This window comes from Xiphias gladius, chromosome 11, assembly GCF_016859285.1.
Source record: "Xiphias gladius isolate SHS-SW01 ecotype Sanya breed wild chromosome 11, ASM1685928v1, whole genome shotgun sequence".
NCBI lineage: Eukaryota > Metazoa > Chordata > Actinopteri > Istiophoriformes > Xiphiidae > Xiphias > Xiphias gladius.
The window spans coordinates 9,403,456-9,421,562 of NC_053410.1; positions in this window are offsets into that span (position 1 = coordinate 9,403,456).

Consider the following 18,107-nt stretch of genomic DNA (forward strand, 5'->3'; position numbering starts at 1 on the left):
GACATAAAGTGAAAAATGCAAAAACAGATTAAACTCGCTAAGGTGTGGCATCCGACGAAAATTTCTGGAGGGACTTTTTCCTCAGTGGCGGTCAAACGTTTTCTGTCATACTGTCCTCTGGAAGCGTCATACTTTTTGTTAGCCATTATCATCAGCATCAGCTGTAAAAATCAGCAAAAGAATATTATTTATTGATAAAAAATTATCATGAATGATGCAAGTCAAACTCTGCCTGAACTGCCAGAATTTTTAGACTTAAAAGACATAAGGCTCTCTCCATTGACCATAACCATAAGAGGAAGATAGATTTCATCGTACTTTCTTGACTTCAGTTTTGAAAAACATGTTCACTTGTCTTCCTTTTCTTACCTGACAAAATTCTGTCCATTGTACTTAACATTTCATGTCTAAAAAACGGTCTTGGTGACCTAAATTTTTGATCACCTTGCTGCTGTGAAAACACTCTTACTTCTTTATTTTTCCCCACATGAAGTAGATTCATTCAACTTTAGCTCTGCATTCACCCCAGAACCACTAATTCAGATACAGTGACTACACCTGTGAGTCTCACAGTGATATAGGGACATTTAATCACAATAAGCACTTGTCACCAATCTATGAATCTTCAAAATTGGCTCCATCTTTATTGTCAGCCGAGCAGCTCCAGATTTTGTATCTTGTGGGATTTGATTAAAATAAACTAGTGCCCATGTTACCCAGTGCAACAATGTAATTTACTGATTTTTTTTTTTTTTTTTTTTTGACTACAAAATAACTAAGCTATATCAGGCTTTGGCTTTCCAGGTAAAAATTGTAAGAAGGATCAATTTATTTTTGGTTTCGGTCTCTCTATGGAATTTGTTGACAGTGAGAAAAACATTTTAATTCTGACTGAGCTGGACTGATGGATGCTAAATCTGTTTTGGATTTCCACTTAAACCATGAAATAGATATGGAAGATACAACACGGTATTCCAACTGAGACAGTGGACCCACTGAAGAACGGTTAAATACTGTAGGCTATACAGAATTTCTATAATGCATTATTGATCCCTCCAAGATATGTACAGTATGTACACGTGATGTTGTCGACTGTGCTGCTTCAGTGTCATGCAGCACTACTGATGACTAGCCAGCGATCCATTTTTATTTAATGTTTTATTGCTATTATATATCAAAGTTATATTTTTACATATTTGTAGTGATCTCAGGGGAAGGGAGAGCAAACTGAAGCTTAGCTTGGCTGTGAAAATGTCCCCCCAGTGAAAGGCAGATCTTATTTCTCCCCCATGATTCAATGACAGTGAAAGGTTTGCGCTCTGTTCATAGCCTTTAATCTCCGCTCCCAAGACAGATATCAAGCAGCAGATGGTGAAATCAAAATGAAAACACCGCTCATTTCATCCACTGACTTCACATTTTGCCACAAGTCTGATATTCAAGCAAGCATGTCATGAACTGCGCAGCATCAGTTGAATCCCTGTTCTCTGCAGAGACATTTTGGAAACATCGCAGCGTGACGCTTGTGCACATTTCCAGCGTGTTCAAAGGGTGTTTTCCGTCACCTCAGGGGGCAATGTGTAAGACTTTGCCAACTGTCGAATTCATAATCCAAAAAAATAGGTGGCAGCATATTACCAGAAAATTGGGGTGTCCACCCCTATCATAAGAAACAAGGAAGTGCACTCTGTGGTCCTTCCTCCCCCCATTCCTTTCCCCTGTGCCATAGTCGGACTGGCTATCGGGAAGCTGCCTCGGTGGGCCAGTGGACCATCAAAAAATCCATAAAGTTTTTACCGGCCCTCTCTGTGTGCCCGTCATTCGGGGTGCACATGAGCGTGTGCTGCGTGCCTGTTCCAGGCACTGTGGCTCACTGGCCGATCACAAACAAGTTTTAACCCTCACCCTGACGTCGAGCTAACGTTGAATAAATCTAACCTCAGCATAGGGTAGCTGCTGACATGTTGCCAAACCTACATATAGAGAGGATATAGTGCTGGCAGGATCAGAGGATGAGCCATAAGAGGTCGAGGAGCGCAAGGGAGAGCAGGTAGAGCAGCAGCGTGAAGAGCTGAGCTTGAGGAAAGAGTGGAAGAATGTCACTGAAAGAGGACATGGCTGCAATACAGGTTTATGGCCTACTTGCAGATACCACCACCTCCTCCTCTCATGTCGGACTGAGGGCAGAGGGGACGCTACAGTGTCTCACTATTGCCTCTTTTGGGTACAAAGTGGTATTGTGAGACAGGACGGGGCTTGCTGGTGTGGCTGGTGTACTCTAGTATGCCAACTTTAGTAGATATCAATGCAACGCAATACATAGACGTCTTTGACATAACGTCAAAGCTGTTATGTCTTCAAATTCTGTTGATAATCTTAGTTCATTTTCGGAATGTTTTAAAACTAAAATACTTACATAATGACCCTTAAGCTAGTGGACACAGTTTTTGGCAATGTCTTTTCAGAATACAGAGTGAGGTATGTAAGTCCTAGGGAGATGTTTTCTTCTCAACCTTTCACCATAAATGACTGCTGTCATCTTTACTCCTGCATGACCTCTTTTCTCGCTGCCTCAGCAGAATCCGCTGACTTTGCATTTGTCATTGCCTCTGGGCCGTGCCCTCCAGAGTCGCAGGCTCCAGTCAAAATGTGAATGAGGGATTGATGTTTAGCTGTTGACTCAGAGGTGAGCCCCTAGACTCCTTTCACCCCAGCAAGTCATGTTGCTTTCACCTCATTGCTGTTATCTGGCATTACTCTATCGATTTCTTACCTTCATGTAATTGTAAGGACCTCAGCGATTCAGTGGTATACTACGAGCATGGCAAACGCAGCTTCACACACAGCGAAACTGAGGATCATTAAGGTTGATATTGGAAGTGTGTTTTGAGAACTGATTTGAAACTAATTTTCTCTTTTCCTCTTTCTCTCCTTACTCCCACTTCCTTGGTTTTAACTCATGAAGAAAGTCCCAATCACTCAGTTTTAATCTAAACTCGATTCTTCTAAAAAATGTTTGTGTGAGGCATTTGTTTGTCTGTTTGCTTGAATAATATAAAATCATCTCAATTACACCTCATTACAATATATTTAAGCAATGTTTACTGTAACAGAGTGGTCTTATCACATTTATTTCCAACAACAACAACAACAATAATGATAATACAACTGTTGCTGATATGCAGGTCAACTTTAAAAAGATTACAAGTAAACATTAACAGATGTCTTTCCAATCACTGCCTTAATAATAGACATAATGGGTCAGATCCTAAGAGATACATATGAGCAAGTCAGGATATACTCATTAATTGCCTGCTGAAATTTGTTATAAGTGTTACATTTCGTATGAATATCCAATAGTTTTAGACTCATTCAAATAAATGTATTGAAGATAAAAATTCATTACATCATCATCTGCTTTCGACATGAAAAGGAAAGCGATAAGAGCTAAGGGAGAAATAATACTTCCTGTCAATTTTGCAGAATGACACTTTCCAACCTGTGAATAATGTGCAATCATGTGCAGTCTTATCAAAGATTGGATTTATTTTAGGAACATCAAACATTGTGTTAAGAAAATTAGTGGTCAATTAAAGTATATATTACAAATGACAGATTATTCAGTTTTTGAAGGTTGCTAGGTTCAGGTGAATACAAGTTCAGGAGAAGGCATAGCAAGCATGCAATGAGAAGGTACATATAAAACATGCACAGCACCACACGTCTAATATTTACTCTTGCGACACACTGGTCAAAGACTGCAGGAAATTTAGTGATGAACACTGATAGAAAATACGTAAGATGAATGTGTATTGATTGTTTCGCTTCTACATTAAAAGAGATTGCTTCTGGACGAACAGAGGTACGCACAGCAGATCGTTTGCTCCATTAGACAAGTCGTACAGCAGCAGTTATTGAAACATGAGCGTATTGCTTATTTTAGCCTTTGTAACTCAGATAGGGATGAAAAGGTTAACTGCATATATACCAAGACAGTATCGAGACTGTGGCAGATGGTGAAGGTTGTGTGTTTGTGGGTGTGGGTGTGTGGTTGTGACTGGTAAGGTTACTGTGTGCTTTTGCAATTTCTGCCAGTTTCTGCACATAATAGCGCTAACAGTATGACTAATCAGTGATGACAGAAACCAGATAGTTGGGAGTTGGGCGTGTGTAAGCCAATTTCTGTGTCCATTCTTTTCTCAACCCTAAAACATATAAAAAGTGCATAATTAAAAACTAATATTGAGTTAATAATTCATGAACTACCACAAGGTTATTCATACTTTTATTAGCCATTTAATTAGCAGTCCAACACTTAAGTCCAGACTTAAATATCACAGCCGCTATTGGATGGATTGATTTGAAATTTTATACAGACATTCATGGTGTCAAGAGGATGAATCCTACTGACATTGGTGATTCCCCTGAGTTTTCTTCTAGAGCCACCATGAGGTTGACATTTGTGGTTTTTTTAAGTTTCATGTCTCAACAACTATTTGATGGATTGTTTTGAAATCTGGTACACCCGTTCTGGCCCCTCTCAGGATGAATTGAAATCCCTTGGTCATCCCTTGACTTTTCATCTAGCGTCATCAAAATGTTATTTTGTCCGGGAACTAAATGGGAAGGTGGGGAATAAAGGGACAACAATCTTGGAATTTAAACAATTTTTTTTTCTTACGTATCAGGTAACTATTCTGTACGGGATACAGAAAGACAATTACTGAGCAAAAAAGCTGGCATGTGGGAGGAAAGTATTTTTAACTACTGGGTACCTAATATTACCATAATAATATTTAGTTAATATTGCAGTCATTGCATGAGCGTGAGCATCATTGAGAGCCACACACTGGTGCTAAAGGAGCGTCCACCATCGGCGTTTTCTCAGGCTTCTGGAGGCCAAATGCCAGACTGTTTCTCAGTAACTGTCTCAGAAACTGTCAAAAAGTTTCAAGGGTCTGCAAGTGTAATTATACAGGGATTAACAGTGTGCAATCTTGTGGAAATTATGTACTAGTACTGTAAGACGTGTATGTGTCTGTACATATGTATGCAGACAGACATGTTAATGAGGATATGGCCATTCCATATGGCTTTTTGTGTGTGTGTATTCATGCATTTGTGTATGATGGGGGTGCATGTGCATGATGGGTTGACGGTAGCAGAATAATTTCTTGCCCTCTGCATAACCTCTAAAGCCATGAAATCCCGCTTTATGATGACATATCAGGGGCTGTTGGGGGTTGGGGGTGTCAGTGGTTATGGTTTGTTGTGGCCTGAAGTCTTCTAGAGAAAGTCAGCGTACAGTAGCTGTCTCCTCTAAGGACTGAAACAGCAATGGGTTGTGCAGAATATACATGAGTTCTCTAATAATCTGTCGTGCCTGTTGTTAGCAGGGCGAGGCCGTGCTTATCTCCTCCATGTTTGCTGCCCACAAGACACCTGGTACCCGATTTGTTACTGCCAGGATGGCCTTGACAAGGGAAGTGGGATTTTAAATGGATGTAGCATTAATCATGGGGTCTGACAGCACTTTATGTTGTCATTTCTGTGGGTTTTTTTTTCTAATTTGCCATGCAGAGCGAAATCTCCCTCTGGAAAATTACAAATGCAGCACACATTGTATCTATCTGCAGTGAATGGACTTATCTTAATGTGGTATAAGTCTGGTAGATGCTGAAACCGTGGATTTTAAATGTCTGTAAAACTTTACAGGATGTATAATCTGCTTAGTGATCTCCCTCCAATCAGGGCTCAATGTAAAACTTCTAGTCAGAATGATCTTGGGGATAATGTCTCAAGTTGTAGAATGACAAATCTCCTCAACACTGTAATTTCTAAAGGTTTATGAAGTATGGAATATTGAATGTAATGATTTAACGTATCTAAATAAAGAGAGGTCGTTAAATGCCAAACTAGCTTGTAAACGGTTATTGGCCAGCGATGGGAATGTTGTAAAGAAAGCCTCTGTCACAGGTAATGTGTTGCTACTTAACATCTCGGTGTTGTCACTAAGTGGTGATACTTGTAATTAATAAGGTAAGTTGTATTCGAAAAATGTCACCTTTAAAGGCCTCTCTAAGTGGTCCTAAGCATGTTGCAGGAAATTTTCTGAGAATAATTGACTTTTCTGTTTAGGGCTGGTCTGTTAGACACCAGCCCTTTGGGTCTTTCCTCTAATGTCCCGTCATTCAAGAGCTCTAAAAACACCAGACACGCTCGGCTGCACTGAATGATCACTTCTAAAGGAAAAATCAATGAGCTTTGTCTCGTTTGTCACTTCTTCTCCGTCCGCCTCACACTTACCACGGCATCCTCTCCCCCTCTCCCCATTTACCTCTTTCTCGTCTAATGGAGTGATGATTTGGAAAGTATTATGAGGCTCAAAATCGTCTCAGTGAGCTGCACATGACTGTGTAGCCAGCTCTTTGATGGATATCCCTGTTCTGATTGCCTGAGCTCAGGCCATATAAAGAATCTCTAAGCTGTGCCCCTTAAGAGTCTGAGAGACTGATGCTGAGATCAGGCTGTCTGGCTACTGCGGGGGATCAGCAACTGGATAATGAAACTCTCCTGCACACAGACGTGCATGCTCACAAGAAAGCACTGGCTTTTCGGAAAGATACACACAGACGCAGACACAACTGTTCCATGACTGATCAGCTTTTCTCTCTCAATTGCCAGGTCTGGAAGTGGCGACGGTAGTTGTGCTGTGCTGGAGGGGAGAGTGAAATAGTGAAATAGGAGCGAGTGAGAAGGAGTAATTTTACCGCTGGTTTATCAAAAACCTCCACAGTCAATCTCACCAGCCTCATCACTGCATGGAGAAACTCCTCTCTATCAGTTCCCGCTTCATCTTCTTTCTAATGGGCTGCTGGATTTCATGTGTTGTGGCCACAATTTTACAGAACATCTGTTATACCGTACATGGTGTCATCTTGATACTGCTTTATTTTGCTTAAAAAGGAATTCTTAGAAAACATCTAATGCTGGATTTTTACATTTTCACTATGTGCAAATGAGTTCTGTAGTAAGCAAATAATGTCAAGCCAGAGGTTTTTAGGCATTTTAGTCATTGAGAAAATAACATTTTCTAATTACTGGAACTCATTGCACAGTTCATCAGTGAATAAATTCAGAGCCAAAAATGTTACTCATTTGAGATAATGGCACAAAGGGCAACTGTTATATTAGATTTTATTTCGGATCAATGTGCTTGAAACTGATCTCATCTCACACAAATTTAAAATCTAGATGAAAAGTGAGATTTTGTTATATTTGACTTACTTCACGCAGTTGCATTAAGCCAGAGATACTGCACAGAGATTTTCTCTTAATTAAATATCACGCTTTCATGCAAGTTCAAATATGCAGCATGTCAGAATGTAGTGGTCATGCTAATTGCTTTCGCGCCATTCACTTGGGGAGCTCGTCTCGGCTACCTCACAGCAGCTCAGCAGAGTGGCTGTTAGCTGTCTGAACACAGAATATTATGATTGCTGAAAAGGTAGCTCATTTGCATTATATCCAAGGGGGGGGGGGGGCAAAGAGCACTGGTTGAAAGCAAACACACTCCCACCCACACAGCAACACTCACACACGCAAACCACCCCATGCCACACCTACATCTACAACAAATTGAGCAATCACAGAAAATGAATTGGCATTCTTGTTAGTTATCTGTACTTTTGGACCTCTTCAAACTCTCTTTTTTTTTTTCAGCAAGACTTAACAACTCCACTCGCAGCTGGGTAGTGACAGACAAGAGTTTGTCCTTTTTCTTTGCTGTTGTAGTGGCTCAGAGGGTATTTTTCTTTGTCTTCAGAAATCAGACAAAGAACCGCAACCAGGCTTCAATCGTACTGTAAATCATTTAGCACACTGATGCACACCAGCTGTTTGAGGAATCAACTTTTTGCCAGCTTTTACTTACTTTACTTTTACCGGTACAGACCAGTGCAAACTTCGATGCAAGTCCATCAGAATTAATTGGAACAACTCCTCTCATGTACACTATAGACTATTCAACAGATTTTTTCAGGCATTTATTGTGGTGTTTTGACTTTTTGCCTGTTCACAAGCTTTCATTTAAAAGGTTCACACAATCCATATATATCTAAAAAGGAAGCATTAGATAATGGGTAACATCCTGAAGTCCTAAAAGTTGCCATGAAGAACACAAAGATGCTTTGTGGCACCGTAGACATCACTAAATCATGTCTACCCTTTACAATCCATTCATCCATCCATTTTTTGGCGCTTATCCAGGACCAGTTGACAGTGGCAGGAGGCTGAGCAAGGTAGCCCAGACGTCCCTCTCTCTAGCATCACCCTTCATCTCCTCCTCTTCTCCATATCCTTTTTTTTGACGCGAAGGAGCAGCAGCTCTGCTCCAGGCTCCCTTCAGCTGTTTGAGCTACCCTTTCTCTAAGGTTGAGCCCAGCCATCCTATAGAGGAAACACATTTCGGCCACCTGTATCTGCAGTCTCGTTCATTTGGCCACTATCCAAAGCTAGTGGCCGTAGCTAAGGGTCGGAACATACAATGACTGTTAAACTGAGAGATATACCCAGAGATACGTACTTGAACTCCTTCGCTTAGGGCAAAAACTCCCTCCCAACTTGGATGCAGCACTCCATCATTTTCTGGCAGAGAACCATGGCCTCAGAACTGGAAGTGCTGACTCTGATCCAGACTCCAAACAGCCACAGCCCATGCTGGAGGTCACAGCCTGAAGAACAACATTATCCGCAAAGAGCAGAGAACTGATTCTGAGGTGTTCAAAATGGACAGTTTCCTCTCCCCAGCTGCGCCTTGAGGTCCTGTCCATGAAAATCACAAACAGGATCGGAGACAAAGGGGTGACCCTGGAAGAGCCCAACACCCACTGAAAACATTCTTTACTTCCTGCAATACAATACAGACACATTTCTCACTCCGGTTTTATACAATGACGTCCCTCTAGACACATCAGGGGACACGGTTTTGAGCCTTCTCAAAATGATGATGATGATAATGATTACAGAGTCCACTGTCTGTAGACTGGGCAAGTATGTTTTTGCAATATCCGGTTTAATTAGAATTGAATTAAATGAACATAGAAGACATTTTAAAGATAAAATACGTCTTACATAACGTATATTCCGCATGTTTTTTGCCTTTGTGTATGTGAAGATTACATGCTAGTCATGTTGTGTTTGGTCTGAATGTTTGTGGAAACCTTGAGATTAGATGTGGAATTTTCAGGAAGGAATTTTCAAGTTCCTTTCAGTTTTCATTGTTTAACCCCTTCGGGTGGTTAAAACCTTTCAACTGTAACATCAAAAATTACTGAAATTGGAGTCAGAGGGTTGCCACATGCAATGGTATAAGCAAACTAGCCTACATTTAGTTGTCATAAAAACCACCTTTAACCCTCAGTGTACCAGTTAAACAGAACAAGGTGTGTACGTCTGCACGTTCAAGATTCTTCCAGCAATTTACCTGTTTTTTATTATGGGAGACGGTCACTGTCTGGAACGTGTGTGTGTGCATGTGAAACTGCCCGGGTTCAGACTGGTGCCTTCTCTCACATGCACACACAAGCAAAATCTGAACCAGCTGGGGTCAGTTCTAGAGAATAAACTCAGAAGCGTTGAAGCACTGAAGCACGACATGACAGTACTGAGCTGGTTAAAGATGCTGCAACCCTCTCTCTCTCTCTCTCTCTCTCTCTCTCTCCCTCCTACACACACACACACACACACACACACACACACACACACACACACACACACACACACAACCTGTTACCATCCCAAACAGAAATGCAGGTGGAGGCTCTCAAACAGCAACAAGTAAGGGTTAAAAACTTGGCGAGGGGTTGGGAAAGAAAGACCCTTCGGACCATTTCTCTTGCTGCTTAGCAACATCCACACATACACACCACTTTCTTCAAACTACTAAATAATGAAATAACGCTGCCTTGCTGAGATATTTTGCACACAAATAAATAACTGCATTTAGCAAGAATTCATATTAGGTATAATCTAGAGACTAATGATTACAGTGTCCAGTTTACATTGAAATATGATGAATAAATCTTTCAGTCAGTTGTTTCAGGAGCCTTTGGGTTAGGCTTAGACTAATTCTGCCTTTTCAAACTAAATTGAAAACCCATTTATGTTGTTGTTTATGTGCCACTGCGTGGTTTAAATTGAATTCTCAGATCTCATCAAAGTATTTCCTCAGCATGATGATCAAACAGTTGTCACAGCACAGTTAAACCGTGCTTTAAACAAATTTAATCGACAACACAGAAGCCTTTTAGATTCAAATATTCCCCCAGGCAAAAGTGTAAATGAAAAATCCACGAGCCTGCACACACACAAGCACATACATTTTTCCTGACCATACACACACAATTTCCCTTTCACATTCATTATGAATTAATGCTGCTATCTGTCGGCAAGACGTTGGATGCCTGCATCTAAGGTAAAGGTTATCCTCCCACAAAAAGCCTGGGGCAGGCCTAAAACACAAGACATCCACGGTCACACACAATGTTTATATCGGTTTTATTAAGAGCTATATATTAACAATCGTGCCCATATCTCTGCTTTTCTGCACGCAGACCATTGTCTGGAAAGTGTGTCATGACAAACTGATCGAGAGACAGGTTAAGCAATTAGGATGTGTTATTGCCAATAATGCCAACTTGTCATACAGAATACTGCTCAGCCTGTGAGCAAGATAATAAGAGCTATATACATACACAAGTCTTGCACTACAAGTGCTTACGGGTCTTTATTATTTGAGTTTTTTTGGGGTTTTTTTGTTTTTGTTTTTGTTTTTAAGAATAAGACATATGTAAGTGCTAGCATGGGGTGTCTGGGTTTTCAACCTGCAGCGGAAGATTGGCACTGATTCTGCTGTCAGTAGTGTTCCTCTACTGCAAGGCCATAACAAATTAGAGTCTGGACTGAGATGAGTGACCACAGAATTCTCAGAGTGACCGTGTATTCAGTTGCCCAAAGACAGAGTCGTGCTGTGGTTGGGCTGGAGTCTAGTGTGATCATGGCCTGGAGGGAGAAATGAACATTTCTCTTCACTGCCCTGCGGGCCAGCACCGGAGTCTTTAATTGGATGCAAGCTGCAACATGGAGCCAGAGTAGTGAGTAGAGGATGAGAATGATGTGGAAAAATGTGGTCTTAGCCCCAGGCGGGGAACATTATTCTGGACTGCCCACACAGGTTTGGTGGCAGGGGCTTTTGTGAGGAGGGAGTTGCAGTCGAACAAGGGGGAGAGGACAAGCATCTGGACTGGCACCTGAGCCATTTCTGTAGTGAGGGAGGGACTTATCCTCCTGATGTTGCACAAGAGGAATTTACCGGAGCAGGGTACTGCTGCCATGTTTGCTGAGAACAACAGCAATAGAGAATGACAGGGCTCAGATGAATGGTCTTTCCCCTGAGGGAATACAAGCTCAGTACTGCCCAGGTTGAGCTTTGTGATGTCATCAGGGTTTCGGGTTTTCTCAACTTGTGCATGGAGACCACAAATTTAAAACCGAAATCCTGCATAAGAGGGGGTGTGAAGTTTGAAGAACATGGGCATTTACCAGGCAGGGAGAGTCTATTGAAAGATGCTGTTAAGTAGTAGTGTGGGAAGTGTTGGATCTACTGTAGCATTTTCAGGACTATATATTATGGACTTGTAGTCTTTGTAGTCTTTGTAGTCCTTGAGGTCCAGGTCAAGGAGATTGTTGTCCAAAGCAAATGCCCAAAATCTACATGCTGTAGGTTTACATTCAAGCGACAAAGCCTTCTACACTTACTTCACAGAAAAGTAAGCCTGTTCTGTAAAGTAAGTATTTTCTGAAGGGAACAAACCACTAAGTCCGCAATGACAAACATTGAATTTTGTTGTTTAGTGTTGGGAACTGCTTTGATTTTGACTTCTCTTTTTTGATCAGCGTTTGTAAGTTTCCCGACTTTATGGAAGTGCATTACTAAACTTCTGGAATGCCCATTTAAATGTGTCACGGCCAAAGCAGCTCTACCCGCCAGTGCTCTCGTTCTCTCATTCACTGATACTCATGATCAAAGAAGACAGAAGATAATTGTACCAGATGAAAGGAGCGAGCGCAGGGCTACTGTACTGTACTGAATCTCCTCTGAGAGAATGGTCACTCCTGTCTGCAGCGGAGCCTCTTTCATTCTTAATGACAGCTGCATCAGGTAATATACATTTATTGGACTATTCATGACTTTGTCGTTACTTTTAAGTCTTAGCAGTTATATTTAAAATGATCTAAGGCCTCCCTGAGCGGGATAATGTCCTATTCCAATCATGTTTGTGTCACTGAATGGATCGCTTGGCAACTTGTCATCAAATGCAGTGTGACAGTTAACGTAATAGGCCCACCACACTAGACTATATCATCTGCCAATTAATTAATCCAATACAGCCTGGCTAGGCTGTATTGAATCCCATTCTAATTAATCAGATGTCACCAGGATAGTCTGTCACTTACACCAAATTTGAGGAATAATTACCCAAATAGAAACCAGTATCATAACTGCAGGGTTTTTTTTAAAAATAATATCTGTTTTTAAATAGGGAAATGAAGCATGTTCCTGCACATTTTTAGTATAGAACTGAAAGATTTATAGGGGTGTTAATAAATCTTGGCTGTGAGCGATAACCAGCTGCAGAGGGACATTTCTGCATCTGAACTCTGGTAACTGAGTTTCAAGATGAGCTTCCCAAGTAGTGGAGTGGAAAGCATAAATTTCGACACCACTGCAGGGAAATTCAATTTGTGTTTCATAACACTAACGTTTATTGTGTTAGTTTTTGTCACTAGGCCCAAGGCTTTAACTTCTTAAAAGTAGGCTTGGGGGCCAAAGGGTAGGGAGGATCCCCCCCCCCCCGGAGTTAAAAAGGACCAGGAAGTGAGCTGAATACTAAGACTTTTGTCATCTCTACCTCTCATGCACAGTGTGAGACAGAGAGAAAGATCTTTCAATCAGGTCTGTGAAAGTGGCAGTGAGAGGACTAGAAAGGAAAAGAGTGAGATTGGGACAGCATGAGAGAGAGTGAAAATGGAGAGGGGAAAACGGCATAGAGAGACCAATAGACTCTTTGTTAGTTCTCTACACAGGGCCAACTTTACAAAGCGCTGAATCCTTGACTTCATTATAAATAGATTAAAAACTGTGAGCTTGTTTGGGACTGTGCTGTCTGTCTGGTTTTCCTCTCTCCTTTTGCACTGTAATATCTGTGTAATAATTCATGTTTTGTACACATTGACAATGAACAGAAGTACAGGCTATCATCTATGGAGCTTGCCTCTTCACCTCCTCTGTGTGGAATTACCTGCAATATAGTGAATTGTAAATGATGATATTTTATATGTACATCTGCTAAACCTCAGCCTGCTGCTGTAAAAGCCATTTGCATGTTGCCTGTAGATTCTTTTGTTTTGCATAATGGCCACAGAAATGGAAAACTTTCATAAGCATTTTGTCTGCAAACGTTATTTTGAGATTTTTTTCTATGATACTAGCTCCAAAATGTGGATAATTGGAATAATAGATGTTTACCAAGCAGCAGCAGCAGAGCTTTTTACTTGTGTGTTCTCTGGTTACCTTTGGTAGTTTTTTTTTAATACTAAATTTAATAATGAATCAGAGTTACCTGCTCTCGAAAACTGAAATACTCAAAGGATTTTGTTTTTGCCCTCATTTGCAAAGCATATCTCTTTGCAGGTAGATTTCTAAGTGGGCTTCCTCTAATTGGCTCCCCTTTAAACAACCTCATTCACTAATGACTGTCTTGCAGGCACAGCTGGAGTGAAATGTACTGTAGCTGACACTGGCACTGGATTCAATAGCGCTGCTGAGGGCACCCGAAACAAATGGCTGAACAGTAGCTATTATGTGTATAAATTGTAAACATCTCTGCAGGCAAAATTACTGTTTGGAAGATTCTGCTAATTCTGGATAATAAGGAAGCTGTGTTGGCTACAACAGCAAGGTTTTAATTTCATTCTAAATTCATGTGCAGATTTTCCAGATGAATACCATTATTTAAAACAACAGGAACTTTCAAATTCTTGGAACTGTAGGTGGCTTAGTTTTTTTTTAATATGGTGAGATATTTGGTCAGACAGATAAACGGACAGACGGGCGGGCAGATAGGTAAACATACCGTCTATTTCATGTATGCCCCAACCCCCTCCCCCAGCCTAGTATAAACAATGAATTGTGGACATAAAAATCAGAAAACATTGACCACATCTGATATCTGTGCCCGTCCTCTTTTAGTTTTAAGAGTAAAGAGAAACCACAATTCAATCCCAGTTGGATACTGACATGATGATGAGGCATATGGCTAGGCAGCAGGGAAAAAAAGGAAAAATAATGGAATAGAACAAAATTAATCAAGCAAGAACAACTTCTTTTGCATTTTTTCAAACCACAATTGGTCATAAAACCTGTAGGATGTGTAGTGCATATATTTTGTTTTCAAAACTCCTTTTTCCAACATTTGTTCATTGTGGGAACAGAATAGAGTGAGATATAAATATAAATCTATACTGTATGAGCCGTGGAAAGGTTCGGACACAATCTGGCTCTGAAAAAAGAGGTCTTTCCCAGACTAACATAAACTATAGGTCACATCCATAACTGGCCTTGACTCCGTGTGGAGCTACTACATTACAGAAGCAGCACCATATCATAACAAGCCTGCCATCCACGAGCAAGACCAGGTTTCAAGGTTGCATACCTGAATAGGACTGAATACAGAGTTATGTCTCTGGCCGGCGAACTTCCAAAACCTCTGAGCTGGCAGCTGTCAAACTTCTTTGCTCCAGGGTGACCCAGATAGACCTCCATAGACCTACATTCCCTACTGTTTCAGAGCTTCTGTCCATATATGCTTTTTTCCCCATATATGTAAACATATATATATTTATTACCTAGTACATATTTCACCAAGGTTCAGTATGGTGTGATGTTGAAATATATAATGATGCGGGCAGTCAACAATTCACTCATTGAAATTCAGTCTGTGATGGAGGTTGTGCTTACTCTCCCATAACATGATTAATCTATAATGTTACCTCAGGCTGTGTATTTGGAAGAGAGAGTCTTGCTTATTCACCTCTAGTACTGCAGAAACTGATTGCTATTCCCTGCACATTGCTTCTAGACATGAATGGATTTTCAACTTGTCTGAGATTTAACCCTTGTCCAAATTGCTGCAGGGGTTTAGTATAACTATAACCAGGACCACAATGGTATGGACGGGGCCATCGGCACGACGACGGACTCTTCAGTCAAATCATAATATTAAAGCGTCATCTCTTGCTATTCTGCAGCGAATTTAGCAAACCAGCCACTTTATGCTAACACACTTGTATCATTGTGGAGCACCAGCGCTGCTCTCAGTGCTTTCTTCAGTGGTAATACTAAGTAACATACTGTATGTATGCCAACAACTGCTGCAGTAGCTGGCCTAATTATGATGACTTACAGTACATTTGACTGCATGCTGTTGGCTCTGTCAAGTTCTTTCTGTAGACCAGGGATATGTTAAGCTAAAGGCTAATGAAGTAATTAAATCAGACTTATTCTATATAACATCACTTGTTATCAAATCAAGGCTCTGTGTGCAAGGATACAGGCAAGCACTATAGCCACTGTTAACAATTACCCATTGCTGTGTAAGAATTACTGTGTTTAAATGGAAAATTATTGAATACGTTTTCTTCTCTCGGAGTCAAAAGCAGATGCAGTTAATATACAGTACAATATCACAGTACGACTAATCAATGAAGACAAAGACCAGCTACACAAGAGCTAGGCATGTGTACCACACTGCAAACAGAAATCATTTCACAGGCAGCGGTGTGCACTGCCCCAAGCCATGCATAAGAAAATAATCTGAGATTAAACTGATAGATGGAACTCATCAGAGATGGAACTGAGGACCCAGAAAACGAAGACGATATTCTATAGAAACAATTTATCATGGCGAGACTTGTGCCATGGGCTTTTGGCTAAAAAAGCGTATTTTTTGAGAGGAAGGAAAAATGAGTTTATCAAAGAGTAGGCCATTAGTAAAAGGTCACTGTGTAGCAGTTATACTTATCTATTCATGCTTAACTGCAGTTTTTTTTTTTTTTTTCTTTTTTTTTTTTTTCCTTTGGCTTTTTATACCACTGCATGTGACAGCCCCTCTTCATCTAAATTCATTTTTTGGCCTTGTTCCAAAAAGGAGGAGAAAAAACTCCTGTCTTCCCTTTTCACTTCATCGCTCATAGCCATAAACATTATGACTCAGGTTTGTGTGACAGTGAAATTTCACCTTCATTGCTGAGAGCAGGCGTGACCTACCCGCCAATGTCTCGGTGACTGTTTGCAGCCCTTATGAGACTAACTTATGTTGACACCCATGGAGGTTCATGAGGCGCACTCCACAACTGGAGCTGACGGAACAAAACACTGACAGGTGGCCATGATTGTTAAAAATTGGAGTTAATAATTAAGGCCCATTTTTGGACCAAAAACAGAGCGGGTGTGAATCAACTGCATAAGGAACCCCAAAAATAAGTGATTATCCATTGGATTGCGTAGTTTCCATGGAAAGGTATTCTCACTATCATATTAAATCTACTTACCAATGCATGGAACTTGCCTACTCACAGCACAAAACACACAACGCTATTCATTCAAATATCTCAATAATACCTCTCTATATGCAGAGAATAAATATTATAGGACATGCATTATTTTCAACATGTTTGTCTCATATATGGTAATGGCTATCGTAGGATAATATAGCAAGAATGACCACTTATACTTACATATTCCCACTTCATGTAGCTTATGCTTGTTCTATCACAGCCAACCTGTGAACCAGAAGCAAAACTGTCACTCAATACCGCATGTATTTCACATATTGAACCATACAATACCAATATTGTGATTAGTGTCACATACAATGTATAGTCTGTTTTGTTATGAATCGCATCGATTTTGAACACACAAATGTATTTCTTTTTAAATTATTGGATATATTAAGTGCATAAAACACATTGTTCGGCTTCTTTGCAGCTTATAGATGTTAGTCAAATGGGACAGATTTTTATTATTCTTATGCAGATTTTGTACAAGTTGCACAACACGTGTTACTCCCCCAAACAGACGAAGAAGAAGAAGAGGAGGAGGAGGAGAGGGAGAGGGAGAGACAGGGAGGAATGTCAGAGGTGCATCATGTGCAGTTATAATAACATAAAGAAAACACAAAGAATGAAGCAGTTTTAAGACCTGTGTGAAATGGCAGTTAAGCCACCAGTTAAAATGAATAATTTATTGATGAGATCTCAGCAACATATTGCTTCATCGCTCAAAGAAATTAAGAGATTTATTCTTCTGCTGGGATGTGATGAATTTTTTATGCTATTTTGAATGTCTGTACGCTTAGCACCCAAATCTCAAGGCTAATATCTCTGTTTTCATCCTCTTGGAATGGGCCTAGATTGATCTACTGTGTTAAGGGAGCTGTAATTGGGATCAAAGGACAATAATTCTTATAGTATGTTCCTTTTCTTCAGTTGCCAGACTATTGCTATATATAAACTCTGATACGTGGCACTGATATGTTGGCTGGCGTTTACCAAATATTCAGACCTAAGCTATAGATCTACTGTCGTGTTCCACTTTTTAGATATCACAGTGTTTTTGGTACACAGTTTGTTCTTAAAAGCAGTGTGCTGTAAACACCCTCCTCAGCTCCCCCTTTGGCCTGTTTTTATGTAAATGACACAGAGATTGATGGGGCAATCTGGGCTCGACATCACAAAAGAAACACATCAAAAGAAAAAGAATATGCATCGTTATGAAAAAAAAAAAAAAAAAGATGGAGATGTTTTGCGCAACCACAGCTGCAGTACCCACAGGTGGCCGGTAGGGGTAGTGTGTGATTTACAGCAACTTTGGAGGTTTGGATGTTCACTCCTCGGCCGCAACGAAAACCAGATGGTTACCATGATACAGAACATGACTTTGACATGAAAGTGATATGGATTTATTTCGTGTTGTACAAGTGGGCTGC